General features: G+C 38.3%; 1 protein-coding gene across 4 annotated transcripts in view; it reads right to left on the reverse strand.

Annotated features, from left to right (window-relative positions):
• Nucleotides 1–14,722, reverse strand: part of OPHN1 (oligophrenin 1) — a 627,727-nt gene that overhangs the window by 392,502 nt on the left and 220,503 nt on the right. The window lies entirely within an intron of this gene.

A 14,722-nucleotide genomic window follows, 5' to 3' on the forward strand; every position in this document is an offset into this window, starting at 1 on the left:
GCTTTCTCTCCTGTTCAACTGATCAATATTTCTTTTTTTGTGCCAATACCATACTGTCTTGTTGAGTGTAGCTTTGTAGTATAGTCTGAAGTCATGGAGCCTGACTCATCCAACTCCGTTTTTTTCCCTCAACTTTGCTTTGGCTATTCGGGGTCTTTTGTGTCACCATACAAATTGCAAAATTTTGTGTTCTAGTTCTGTGACAACTTCCATTAGTACTTTGATAGGGATTGCACTGAATCTGTAGATTGTTTTGGGTAGTATAAACATTTTCACAATGTTGATTCTTCCAATCCAAGAACATGGTATATCTCTCCAACTATGTGTATTGTCTTTGATTTCTTTCATCGGTGTCTTATAGTTTTCTGCATACAGGTCTTTGGTCTCCTTAGGTAGTTTTATTACTAGGTATTTTATCATTTTTGTTGCAATGGTAAGTGGTAGTATTTCCTTTATTTCTCTTTCAGATTTTTCATCATTAGTGTATAGGAATACAAGAGATTTCTGTGCATTAATTTTATATCCTGTTTACCAAATTCATTGATTAGCTCTAATAGTTTTCTGATGGCATCTATAGGATTTTCTATGTATAGTATCATGTCATCCACAAACAGTGACAGTTTTACTTCCTCTTTGCTAATTTGGATTCCTTTTATTTCTTTTTGTTCTCTGATTGCTGTGGCTAAAAGTTCCAAAACTATGTTGAATAATATTGGTGAGTGTGGGCACCCACTGTTGTTCCTGATCTTAGAGAAAATAGTTTTAGTTTTTCACCATTGAGCATGATGTTGGCTGTGGGTTTGTCATATATGGCCTTTATTATGTTGAGTTAAGTTCCCTCTATACCTACTTCCTGCAGGGTTTTTATCATAAATGGGTGTTGAATTATGTCAAAAGCTTTTTTTTTTGCATCTATTGAGATTATCATAGGGTTTCTATCCTTCAGTTTTTTAATACGGTGTATCACATTGATTGATTTGTGTATATTGAAGAATCTTTGCATTCTTTAGGATAAATCCCACTGGATCATGGTGTAAGATCCTTTTAATGTGCTGTTGGATTCTGTTTGTTAGTATTTTGTTGAGGATTTTTGCATCTGTATTCATCAGTGATATTTGGCCTCTAATTTTCTTTTTTTGGGACATCTTTCTCTAGTTTTCATATCAGGCTGATGGTGGCCTCGTTGAATGAGTTTGGAAGTGTTCCATCCTCAGCTACATTTTGGAAGAGTTTGAGAAGGACAGGTGTTAACTCTTCTCTAAATGCTTGATAGAATTTGCCTGTGAAGTCATCTGGCCCTGGGCTTTTGTTTCCTGGAAGATTTTTAATCACAGTTTCAATTTCTCTGCTTGTGATTTGTCTGTTCATATTTTCAACTTCTTCCTGGTTCAGTACAGGAAAGTTGTACTTTTCTAAGAATTTTTCCATGTTGTCAATTTCATTGGCACATAGTTGCTTGTAGTAGTCTCTCATGATTCTTTGTATTTCGAGGCATCAGTTGTTACTTCTCCTTGTTCGTTTCTAATTCTGTTGAATTGAGCATTCTCCCTTTTTTCCTGATGAGTCTGGATAATGCTTTTGCAATTTCGTTTATCTTCTCAAAGAACCAGCTTTTAGTTTTATTGATCTTTGCTCTTGCTTCCTTCATTTGTTTTTCATTATATTTCTTATCCAGTCTTTATGATTACTTTCCTTCGACTAGCATTGTGGGGTTTTTTTGTGCTTCTTTCTCTAATTGCTTTAGGTGTAAGTTTAGGTTGTTTATTTGAGATTGTTCTTGTTTCTTGAGGTACGATTCTATTGCTATAAACTTCTCTCTGAGAACAGCTTTTGCTGCATCCCAGAGGTTTTGGATCAGCGTGTTTTCATTGTCTTTTCTTTCTAGGTATTTTTTGATTTCCTCTCGGATTTCTTCAGGGATCTCTCGGTTATTTAGTAGCATTTTGTTTAGCCTCCATGGGTTTGTATTTTTTACAGTTTTTTGTCCTGTAATTGATATCTAGTCTCATAGCATTGTGGTAGGAAAAGCTGCTTGATGCGATTTCAATTTTCTTACATTTACCGAGGCTTGATTTGGGACCCAAGATGTGATCTATCCTGGAGAATTTCCGTGAGCACTTGAGAAGAAAATGTATTCTGTTGTTTTTGGATGGAACGTCCTATTAATATCAATCAAGTTTATCTGTTCTAATGTGTCATTTAAGGTTTGTGTTTCCTTATTTATTTTTTGTTTGGAAGATCTGTCCATTGGGGTAAGTGGGGTGTTAAATCTCCTACTATTATTGTGTTACTGTTGATTTCCTCTTTTATGGCTGTTAGCATTTGCCTTATGTATTGAGGTGCTCCTGTGTTGCTTCCATAAGTATTTACAACCGTTATATCTTCTTGGATTGATCCCTTGAGCATTATGTAGTATCCTTCCTTGTCTCTTGTAATAGTGTTTATTTTAAAGTCTATTTTGTCTGATATGAGTATTGCTACTCCAGCTTTCTTTTGATTTCTACTTGCATGGAATATCTTTTTCCATGCTCTCACTTCAGTCTGTATGTGTACCTAGGCCTGAAGTGGGTCTCTTGTAGACAGCATATATACAGGTCTTGTTTTTACATGTATTCAGCCGGTCTGTGTCTTTTGGTTGGAACATTTAATCTATTCACATTTAAGGTAATTATCAATATGTATGTTCCTATTGCCATTTTCTTAATTGTTGTGGGTTTGTTTCTATGGCTCTTTTTCTTCTCTTTTGTTTCCTGCCTAGAGAAGTTCCTTTATCATTTCTTGTAAAGCTGTTTTGGTGGTGCTGAATTCTCTTAGCTTTCCTTGTCTGAAAAGCGTTTGATTTCTCTGTCTAATCTGAATGAGATCCTTGCTGGGTAGAGTAATCTTGATTGTACGTTTTTCCCTTTCATCACGTTAAATATGTCCTACCACTCCCTTCTGGCCTGCAAAGTTTCTGCTGAAAAATCAGCTGATAACCTTATCGGGATTCTCTTGTATGTTATTTCTTGCTTTTCCTTTGTTGCTTTTAATATTTTTTTCTTTGTATTTTATTTTTGATAGTTTGATTAATATGTGTCTCGGTGTATTTCTCCTTGGGTTTGTCCTGTATGGGACTCTCTGCACTTCCTGGACTTGACTGACTATTTCCTTTCCTATGTTAGTGATGTTTTCTAGTATAATCTCTTCAAATATTTTCTCAGATCCTTTATTTTTCTTTTCTTCTTCTGAAATCCCTATAATTTGATTATTCTTGCATTTAATGTTGTCCTCAGTTGAGACTGTCCTCAATTCCTTCCATTCTTTTTCCTTTATTCTGCTCCATGGCAGTTATTTTCGCCATTCTATCTTCCAGCTCATTTATCCATTCGTCTGCCTCCATTATTCTGCTATTGATTCCTTCTAGAGAATTTTAAATTTCATTTCTTGTGTTGTTCATCATTGTTTGTTTGCTCTTTACTTCTTCTAGGAATTGTTAAACGTTTCTTGCATTTTCTCCATTCTATTTCCAAGATTTTGGATCATCTTTACTGTCATTACTCTGAATTCTTTTTCAGGTAGACTGCCTATCTCCTCTTCATTTGTTTGGTCTTGTGGGTTTTTACCTTGCTCCTTCATCTGCTGCATATTTCTTTGTCTTCTCATCTTGTTTAGCTTACTGTGTTTGGTGTCTCCTTTCCGCAGACTGCAGGGTCATAGTTCCTCTTACTTCTGTTGACTGTCCCCAGTGGGTGAAGTTGGTCCAGAAGCTTGTGTAGGCTTCCTGGTGGAGGGGACTAGTGCCTGTGTCCTGGTGGATGAGGCTGGATCTTGTCTTTCTGATGGGCAGGGCCACATCCGTTTGTGTATTTTGGTATGTCTGTGAGCTTAGTATGACTTTAGGTAGCCTGTTTGCTAATGGTGGCATTGTGTTCCTGTCTTGCTAGTTGTTTGGCATGAGGCGTCCAGCACTGGACCTTTCCAGTCCTTTGGTGGAGCCAGGTCTTATTGTTGAGACAGAGATCTCTAGTTGAGTTCTCAATGATTAATATCCATGGGGCCAGGAGTTCTCTGGTGGCCCAACATCTTGGACTCAGCTCTTCCACCTTGGAGCCTCATGCCTTTTCCCTGGCCAGGGCACCAAGACCCTGCAAGCTGCACGGCATGGAATAAAAGGAAAAAATATAAATAAACGGAGAGACAAAACCCCAAGACAAACATACACACACTTACAGCAGGAAACGAAAAAGAGGAAACAAAGAAGAGAGCAACCAAACCAATAAAGAAACCCAAAAACGAAAACAAACACTAAAAACTAAACTACAAATACATAAAACCAGAAACAAATCAAATGCAGAAAGCAAAATTGAACTGAAGGATTTGCTTGGCCCAGTCAGCTGCCTTGTTATACTCAGATGGACCTTGGCCAACTTGATCTGGCTGCTCTTCAGGTGAAACATCCAGATGGCCCAAATAATCTTCTCCTGCAGTTGTTCAGTTGTTCTGCATGGACAGGCTTAATTGGCCAGAGGGCTGGTTAAATCCTGGGATTCTTCACAGGAAACAGGAGTGAGGACAATCAGTTCCAAGGCCTCTCTTCTTTGTGTTTCGTCTGGTTTCACTTGCCTATAGGGTGCTGTGTGCAGAAGCCTTGCCCCTGTCATTTTAGACCAGAGTTCCTAGCACGGTGAAATGGCTGTGCTGACACCTCAGCTCTGTGGGCAGATGTGTGGAGAAGTGCTGCACCCAGCCCCTCTCAGGCATACGCAAGGCAAGGGAGCTCCTGGGCAAGGGGTCCTACCAGGTCACATAGACTCCTGGACTCTCTGATGTCCTTTTATTCCTTTGCTCTTAGTCTAGTTTCACTTGCTCATAGGGAGCCATGTGAAGAGGCCTCACAGCTGTTCCTTCAGACCACAATTGTGGTTCTTTGAGTGGAAAGCATAAGTTTATATACATATATATATATATATATATACACACACACATATATATATACACACACACACATATATATATATACACCCACACATACATATAAACTTTAGATACAAGAAAAACTGATTTAAAATTCCACTTAAGCTAATTACTAGCTATATTATCCTGTGCAAGTTTCTTTTTCTTTTTTTTTTAATTAAAGTATAGTTGATGTACAATACATAAGTTACAGGTGTAGGATACAGTGATTCAGTTTTTAATGGTTATATACCATTTATAGTTATTATAAAATATTGGCAATATGCCCTGTGTTGTACAATACACCTTTGTAGCTTATTTTATACCTAATAACGTGTACCTCTTAATCTCCTACACTTCTATTGCCCCCCCTTCCATTTCCCCACTGGTAACCACTAATTTGTTCTCAATATCTGTGAGTCTGCTTCTTTTTTGTTATATTCACTAATTTGTTGTATTTTTTAGATTCCACATATAAGTAATATCACATAGTGTTTGTTTCTCTCTCTCTGACTCATTTCACTTAGCGTAATATCCTCAGGTCCATCCATGTCGCTGCATATGGCAAAATTTCATTCTTTTTATGTCTGAGTAGTATTCCATTTTGTGTGTGTGTGTTTCTGTGTGTGTACACACAAACCCCACATCTTCTTTACCCATTTATCTGTTGATGGATAATTGGTTGCTTCCACAACTTGGCAATTGTAAATTATGCTGCTATGAACTTTGCGGTGCATGTATTTTTTCAAATTAGTGTTTTCTTTTTATTCAGATATATACCCATGAATGGAATTGCTGAGTCATATGGCAGTTCTACTTTTCATTTTTTTAAAGAAAGCTCCATAATGTTTTCCAGAGTGGTGCATCAATTTACATTCCCACCAACAGTGTACAAGGGTTCTCTTTTCTCCACATCCTTGTCAACATTTGTTATGTGTGTTCTTTTGGATGATAGTCATTCTGAGAGGTGTGAGGTGATATCTTATTGTGGTTTTGAATTCCATTACCCTGAAGGTAAGTGATGCTGAGATTGCTTCATGTGCCTCTTGGCCATCTGCATTTCCTCTTCAGAAAAATATCTATTCAGTTCTTCCGCCCATTTTATTTTTTTATGTTGAGTTGTATGAGCTGTTTATATATGTTAGATATTAATCCCTAATCAGGCATATCATTTGTAAATATATTATCCCATTCAGTAGGTTGACTTTCCATGTTGTCAATGGTTTCCTTTACTATGCAAAAGCTTTTAAGTTTAATTAAGGACCATTTTTTTTTCTTTTATTTCCTTTGCTGGAGTTGATAGATCTGAAAAATATTGCTATGATTTATGTCAAAGAGTGGTCTGCCTATGGTTTCCTCTAGGAGTTTTATGGTTTCGGTCCTACGTTTAGGTCTTTAACCCATTTTCAGTTTATTTTTGTATATGGTTTTATGAGAATGTTCTAATTTCATTCTTTTACATGTAGCTGTCCAGTTTTCCCAGCACAACTTATTAAAGAGATTGTCTTTTCTCCATTGTATATTCTTGTCTCCTTTGTCATATATTCATTGACCACAAGTACGTGGTTTTATTTCAGGGCTTTCTATACTGTTCCATTGATCTATCTGTCTGTTTTTATGCCAGTACCATACTGTGCCAATGACTGTACTTTTGTAGTATAGTCTAAGTCAGGAGGCATGATTCCTCCAGATCTGTTCTTTCTCAAGACTGCTTTGGCTATTTGTGTTTCCATAGAAATTTTAAAATTATTTGTTCTAGTTCTGTGAAAAATGTCCCTGGTATTTTGATAGCAATGGCATTGAATCTGTATATTGTCTCAGGTAGTATAGGAATTTTGACAGTATTAATTCTTCTAGTCCATATACTTCCAACTGTTTGTGCCATCTTCAATTTCTTTCATCAGTGTGTTATAGTCTTCCGAGAACAGGTCTTTTATCTCCTTAGACAGGTTTATTCCTAGGTATTTTATTCTTTCTGATGCAATGGTAAATGGGATTGTTTCCTTCATTTCTCTTTCTGATAATTTATTGTTAGTGTATTGAAATGTAACAGATTTCTGTATATTAATTTTGTATCCTGCAACTTTGCTGAATTCACTGATGAGCTGTACTAGTTTTCTGGTGGCATCTTTAGGACTTTGTATGTATAGTATCATGTCATCTGCAAACAGTCCCTTAACCTTTCTTAGCCTCAGTCAACCTCTTAAGAATTGCTCTGAATATTAGATAATGCATGCAAACCATTTTGAACATAATAGGTACTCAGCAAATGAAACTTTTAATATTCTGTTTTCTCTTTTTCCACATTTTTATTATAATGCAGAAATGCCAATAAACTCGATATTTATTTTTTAAAAAGAAAACTAAGATCACATAGCTAACAAATGGATAGGTCAAAATCTGTACCCAGATCCAGCCACCTAAAAGACCATGTGCCTAACTCCTATCAACTCTCCATAGAGAACCAGTGAGCCAAGGCGTTAGAAGGGTCATTACCAGGGATATAAGATAGTGGCAAAGACAAGGTAGAGAGGAAAGCTCAGAGTGTGCAATTACAAGAGTCTATGTGACCTTTATGATGGGGCAGGAGTGAATGGCAGGCAGGCCTGAAGCCTGAGCCTCTTGAAGGATGTTCCTGGGAAACTGACATTCACTTCACCTAATCTCGCAGTCCACAATCAGGAATGTGTTGGGATTGTTTTAGACCACTTACTCAATGCTAGCTGGCACCTAAGCAGCAGTCTACAGATAAGTTAGATGGGAAGCATGGCAGGAGGGTATGAAAAGTCCATGAGAATTTGAGAGGGTGACACTCATGCCTTGCAGTCTCCTCATTCTGCATGGGTGTCATCTTTTCAATCAACACCTCCATGGGAAGAACTCAGAGGGCCCTGGGAGCTGGCACTTCCCTTTGAAAGCACTCTGGGTTATGCCCTGCATTGTGAATCATAGATCACTGGCAATGTTGAACTTACTTTGAACCCTGGGCTCCAGGACAGCAGAGACTATTAAGAAACACCCTTTCATGTTCTGAAAAACAACTAAACCACAAAGGACCATCTCCATCCTCCCTCATGACTCCCATAAGACTCACAGATGACTTCCTTGTTTATCTGCCTCTATAATACCCCCAAGTTTCCTCCCTTTTCTTTAAAATATTCCTCATTAATGAAGGTTTTCCCTATGGTAACAATCTGAATACAATGACCTCCTTAAACTAGCTAGTGCACAGTTTTGGTACTTTGGATTTTATCATTTGAGTTGCACAGAAAGCATTGTCAAATCAAAAGAAATACTTAGCCTTCCCTGGGTTAAATCTGTATAGGTAAAATGTTTTAATACATATATTTCAGATATTATATGCTGTACAGGAAGCTCCTAGAAAATTGTCAGTGCCCTCATTGTCCATGATATGTTTCTATTTATCAGAGTCCTGGTGCTACCTTGCCTGATATTACAAAACAGTATAGTGTCATCAGTTGCAATTTATTTTAAATGGCAACTTAATTATAACATTAATTCTTTAACTTGAAATCAGCATCTTCAAATCAGTGGTTTTAATTGGGCACTCATTTCTCTTACCGTTGGAATCTTATTAATATAGAGATGTTTAGGACTACTCCAGATTATTGTTTCTAATTTCATGATATTCTTAATTTATTCTTGGTATATTCTAACTATATGGTTGGCATATTATGCCAGTATAATTACCGTATATCTGAAAATTTTTTGTAAATATTGTATTCAACCATTTTTATAAATTAGATGTAATATCCACTCTTCTTTGGACATAGACATCATTATGTTTACAAATATTTTGTCCAATACCTTTTTTTGCATTAATTTTTATCTTGTCCTGCATACCACAGAAATAGCCACATGCCCTTGTCAGTTGCATTATTATTCTTATAATGAAGTCTCATCATATCTTTCACTTTTGAAAATGACCAGTAGTAAGTTAGTCACAGCTATGTAAATTTCTTCCTCATCTATAGATACTTAATGTTTTATTCTAATGCATCCCTGAAAGCACTTGTAATTGTCTATAGGCCAGAGTACTTCATTGTTAACAAAGAAGGACTTTCTCAGAACCCCAGAGAAGAGGACTGTACCGATCCTTTTGTGTACAGGTTTCTGATGGCACCCTTTAAAGACCTTTGAAATCATACCAGTGAATTAAGTCAGGATTCTGAGAACTCTGAGAATCAGATGAATTCATGAGTTTGCTAATGCAAGGTCTAGTAAAACAAGAACTACTTAGGACTGAATGAACTAATGAAGGATGATTAAGGGTTTTGTTTGGAATATTACTGATGTTATAGTGTTCTATTTTTTGAATATATAAGGAACCCATTTCTCTTATGTTGTAAGTTATCTATAACTCATAACAATTTAGAAGATTATGCTTTTGTAAGTTGAAATGAAATTGACATTCATTTGTAAATGACATTTGTAAGTGACATTATCTCTGCCTAATCCCATCTAGGATTCAGAAACTCATATTATTCTTATTTCCATAATAATATAATTATTTACATAGGTTTAATTAGAGTCTGTCCTCTTTATTATCAGGAAAGGGTTGGAACACTGGTTTTTGCAACCAAGGCCTTACCTGGAATGACATATATGAAAATGATGCTCATTGAGTCAGATATGACCAGATACTTTTAAGGAGCAAGGTTGACTTTATGGAGCCAACAATGCTTACAAAGCCCTCATGGAGAAACCAGGCTGACACCTGGCTTACAGAGTTCTTGGCCTTATAGGTGAGTAAGGAAAGTCTCTTCCTGGCAGACCCAAAAACTTTAGGATATGCTGGGCATCTAGAGAAGAATTCACCCAAATTTTTAGGTACTTCAGGTGAAATCCAGTGGATAATTCTTGGCTTGGCTTCTTAGCCTCAAAAGGCTTTTAAAAGTTCAATCTTAGGGCCTCCCTGGTGGCACAGTGGTTGAGAGTCCGCCTGCCGATGCAGGGGACACGGGTTCGTGCCCCGGTCCAGGAGGATCCCACATGCTGTGGAGCGGCTAGGCCCGTGAGCCATGGCCGCTGAGCCTGCACGTCCAGAGCCTGTGTTCCACGACGAGAGAGGCCACAACAGTGAGAGGCCCACGTACCGCAAAAAAAAAAAAAAAAAAAAAAAAAAAACTCCAATCTTAGATTCTTTTTGAAAACTTCCAGCAAAGCAAACTTAAATAGACCCATATGGCAAATAATTATCCTTGCTATGAGTACAAATAATTAGGCCAAATCTCATGAGACCAGCCTTATTTTTTTAATCAAGAATATTTTTTCTTTGAGATTAACTTTCATCAAAAGGGAGAATTTTTGTGATTCAATGGAAAATGATGTATTGTCTATAGCACACCCTCTTGGATTATCAGTTTTGCCCTGTTCTTTGTCTTTGAGCTAGTTGAACTTCTGCATCTCTTGTTAATTGAGGGTAACTTATAAACATGCACACCCTGTCTTGTCTGGTTGAGATTTAAATGAATTCCTCCTCTTCTGTCAAAAAAAGTTTTGGTATCTATCTGTAAATTGAACTGGATCCAGCCACCTTTCCCAATTTGTAAATATTTAGCAAATTTTCAATCCCTTCTATTTTTTCCAATATTTAGTTATAATCCTCCAAACTAGCAATTCCAATTTTCCCCTTCCCATATGATCTGGAGTCATGGAGAACTAAGACCTGATGATCCAGATCCCTATAAGGATTCCAGGTCACCTTGTAACTGAACCTTTCCCCATGACATGAAAAAGACCTGTGAACTGAAACCCGGTGACTTGATATAAACCTCTAAGTGCTCACCACCACAGCAGACCATGCACTGGGCTAGAATTTTCCCTGGAAAACCACTGTCTGGACTAAGGAAGTTGGGTGAAATGCTCAATTCATATATGCCCTTATATGAAAGATTGCCAGGACTGTGGACAATGTCACAAAGAGGACTGACATCCCACCTTGAGAGCTTCAAGAAACTCCAATGAGCGGCACTACATAATCAAAAAAAATTTCCACCACTGACCCCTTAGAAATCACTGGATCCTCAGGGTTCAAATCCTGGCTCTTTTCTTTAATACAAACTTTTGTGTTAAACAACAAGGTCCTACTGTATAGCACAGGGAACCATATTCAATTCTTGTAACAAACCGTAATGGAATAATATGTAAAAGAATATATATGTGTGTGTGTGTGTGTGTGTGTGTGTGTATAACTGAATCACTTTGCTGTACACCAGAAACTAACACAACATTGTAAATCAACTATACTTCAATAAAAAATAATTTTTTAAAAAAAATTTAACTTTTATATTCATATTTTTCTTTTTCATTTAGGGTATACCTCTTCTTTTAGGATGTCTGATTTTCAGGACCCTAAAACAACTGACCTTTGCAACCTCAAAAGGTGGTCAGAAAAACACCAACAGAAGTCCCCAAGCAACTATTTCTTAAGCCCTGCTACATCCCAATCAGTTTTATGATTGCCTGTGAGCTATCAGCAGTGAATAATATTCATGTTGAATAAAAGTTTGGGGGTTGGGGGGAATAGATAATGTAGAATTTTACCTGAGTCCTCTGCTCCTATAAAGCAGTAATGGTTGGCTGATGGAACTTTCTACCTGCAAGTTTGACCTTAAATCAATCTGCTTGTTCCACAAAGGAGTTTTTTCAAATATGTTATGATGACTAGACTAGAAATTTGATTTGCAGTCTGAGATTTAAAAACACTGCATTTTCTTTCTCCAGGCATAAACAAGAAAACTGATTCATTTCACCTAACACGGGTCCTGAGACTCTGGATCAACAAGCTCTCCAGGTAATTCTGATACAAAGCTATATTAGGAATAACTGAACTAGATCCCTGTAAACACTGACATCTCATTTTACATTTTCCTCGTGTAGTTAACGTGGGAAATATAGTTTCAAACTAACAGCTTTCTCCAAAAATTAGGTTCTACCACCTTCCTAGTAGGATCACCAGGCACTGAGACAAATGATTTATATACACCCTCTGATACATGTATTTATCTGATTTACTCCTCACAATTCTGGGAAGTAGGTTATACTGCCTACTTTACAAATGAGGAAAACAGAGACCCAACAAGCTCAAGTAATTTTGCCAAGACCTCATAGCCAATAAATAAAACTCAAATCTGAAGGAGATACAACACTACCTAAACACTTGGCATTTCATTTTGTTACTGGGCCATAGAGGTAGAGAAAAGGCCAGGCAATGCTAATTTAAAGCATAGATGTCGCACTCTAAAGCAGTGACAAATGTCATGGTCAGGGCAGTGAGATACTTCCTCCCACTTGTCTCTGTTGTACACAGACTGTGAGGTCCAAGAGCTGACCATCAAGGGAAGGAACTCTTCAAAGAAGCTTCAGGCTTTCCCTTACATCCTCTAGGAGTCACTACCATCTCTGTTACACAACTGGAATCTACAGTGGGGTTAATGCTACTGATTACCTCTTGCAGCAACCATGAAAAATCTATTATGGTGAGAACTGCAAGGCCCTCTTCACATGTAATGTGAAATCTAAAAGTTCAGCCCAAAATTCCATCCTAACTGTACCTTTACCAGTTTTTCCACTGAAACAGAAGGGCCAGTAGTGCTGGCAATTGGAGGGCATGGCACACTCTGTTCTTTCCACTTCCAAAGCAACTGTTCTTTCCCAACAATAGCCTGCCAGTAGGATCTCGAAGATTGCTTCTCAGAGCCTCTAAGGAGCTTCAGTCTCAGCCGGTGGAGCATCGGTTGTTCACCTTACTAATACCACACGTCCCAGCTTTCAAAATGACAAAATCAACAAAGCCAATGACTATGACAGGCCATTGAAATTCTCAAAATCTCTTTTCAGTCCCCATCAATAAACGTCAGTTCATGAGTCAGCATCACTAAAAGCAATGGTCAGATGATAACTAGGAGTTTCTGGAATTGGCAGGCAAATGATAACTGAGTCAAAGGGTTACTGTAAAGCATACATTAAGAAGCAAATATGTCACAGCCAGCAGACATCCACAAGAACCTGGCAGCACCAGGGGGTCTTTTTTTTTTTTTTTTGCGGTACGCGGGCCTCTCACTGTTGTGGCCTCTCCCGTTGCGGAGCACAGGCTCCGGACGTGCAGGCTCAGCAGCCATGGCTCACGGGCCTAGCCACTCCGCGGCATGTGGGATCTTCCCGGACTGGGGCATGAACCCGTGTCCCCTGCATTGGCAGGCGGACTCTCAACAACTGCACCACCAGGGAAGCCTAGTCTGACATTTTTTAGTAGAAAAAAGACATATTTACGAAATTCCACATACCATGCATCTGCAATCTTCAAGGTTACCAATTGATAGGCAAGTAGTAGTTATTTTTAAGAAAGAAATATGTTTAGTTTGGGATGCTATAACAAAATACCATAGATTGGATGGTGTATAAACAATAGAAATTTCTCACAGTTCTGGAGGCTGGAAGTCCAATATCAGAGTGCCAGCATGGTTGGGTTCTGGAGTGTGCCCTCTTCCATCTTATAGACTGCTGATTTCCTGCTGTATCCTAACATGATGGAAAGAGGGCTAGAGAGCTCTCTGGGGTCCCTTTCATGAGGGCACTAAAACCATTCATGAGGGTTCTACCCTCATGACCTAATCGTTTCCCAAAGGCTCCACCTCCTGGTACCATCACTTTGGGGACAGGCTTTTAACATAAATTTGGGGGAGATACAAACATTCAGTCTGTTGCATTCCATCCCCTGCTCCATAAAATTCATGTCCTTCTCACATGTAAAATATATTAATTCCATCCCAACAGCCCTACAAGTCAACTCATTCCAGTATCAACTCTTAGGTCTAGAGTCCAAAATTTCATCTAAATATCTAAATCAAATATGGGTGAGACTCAAGGTACAGATTATACTGAGGCAAAATTCCTCTCTAGCTGTGAACCTGTGAAAACAACTTATGTGCTTCCAAAATACAATGATGGGACATGCATAAGATAGACATTCCCACTCCAGAAAGGAAGAAGGAAGGAGTGATAGGTCCCAAGCAAGCCCAAAATCTAGCAAGGCAAGTTCCATATGATCTTAAGTCTTGAGAATAATGCTCTTTGGCCTGATGCTCTGCTTTCTAGACCCACTGGCACAGCAGTCTAGACTTCTGGACCCACTGGAGTAGCAACATCACCCCCACAGTTTGGTGGAGGGCTGCCCACACTGTGGCTCTCTGCAATGGCCCCACACATTTTGGTTCTCTGTCTGGAGGAGGCATGGGGAGAGAGGTTTGTGTGTATCCTTAGGATTCTGCAGAGTGGCCCTACCCCTACGCCTGGGGTGGGAGTGGCAGCCCTGATGATCTCTGAATCACCTTCAGGGTCCTTCTTCCCTTGTTTTGAAGAAGAATAGTGCAGGTTCACATTGCTCTATGGTCTGGTCCTATAGGATCTAATAAGTTTTCCTTCATTTTGTCTTGTTTTCTGTTTCCTTTAGTCCTAGCTGGCAGTGTTTCTGCTGGTATAATCCCATCTCTATCCCTAGGTTTTGTTGAGATGGTTGATTAAATCCATGGTTCACACCCACATTAATCTCCTTATCAAATTGTACGTCTACCATACCTTTAGTGCTTTCTTCCAAATACACGTTCTCATTTTTTGTAATATGGATAAATCTTTAAGTTCTGGTTCCTTTTTGCTTAAAACTTTCACCTTCTCTTCATTTCTCTCCTCTGACATTTTAGTATAAGCAGTCAGGGTAAACCAAGCCACTCCTTTAACACTTGCTTAGAAACCACGTTAGCCAAATATC

The sequence above is a fragment of the Mesoplodon mirus genome (assembly GCF_964341445.2).
Source record: "Mesoplodon mirus genome assembly, chromosome: X".
Classification (NCBI taxonomy): Eukaryota; Metazoa; Chordata; class Mammalia; order Artiodactyla; family Ziphiidae; genus Mesoplodon; species Mesoplodon mirus.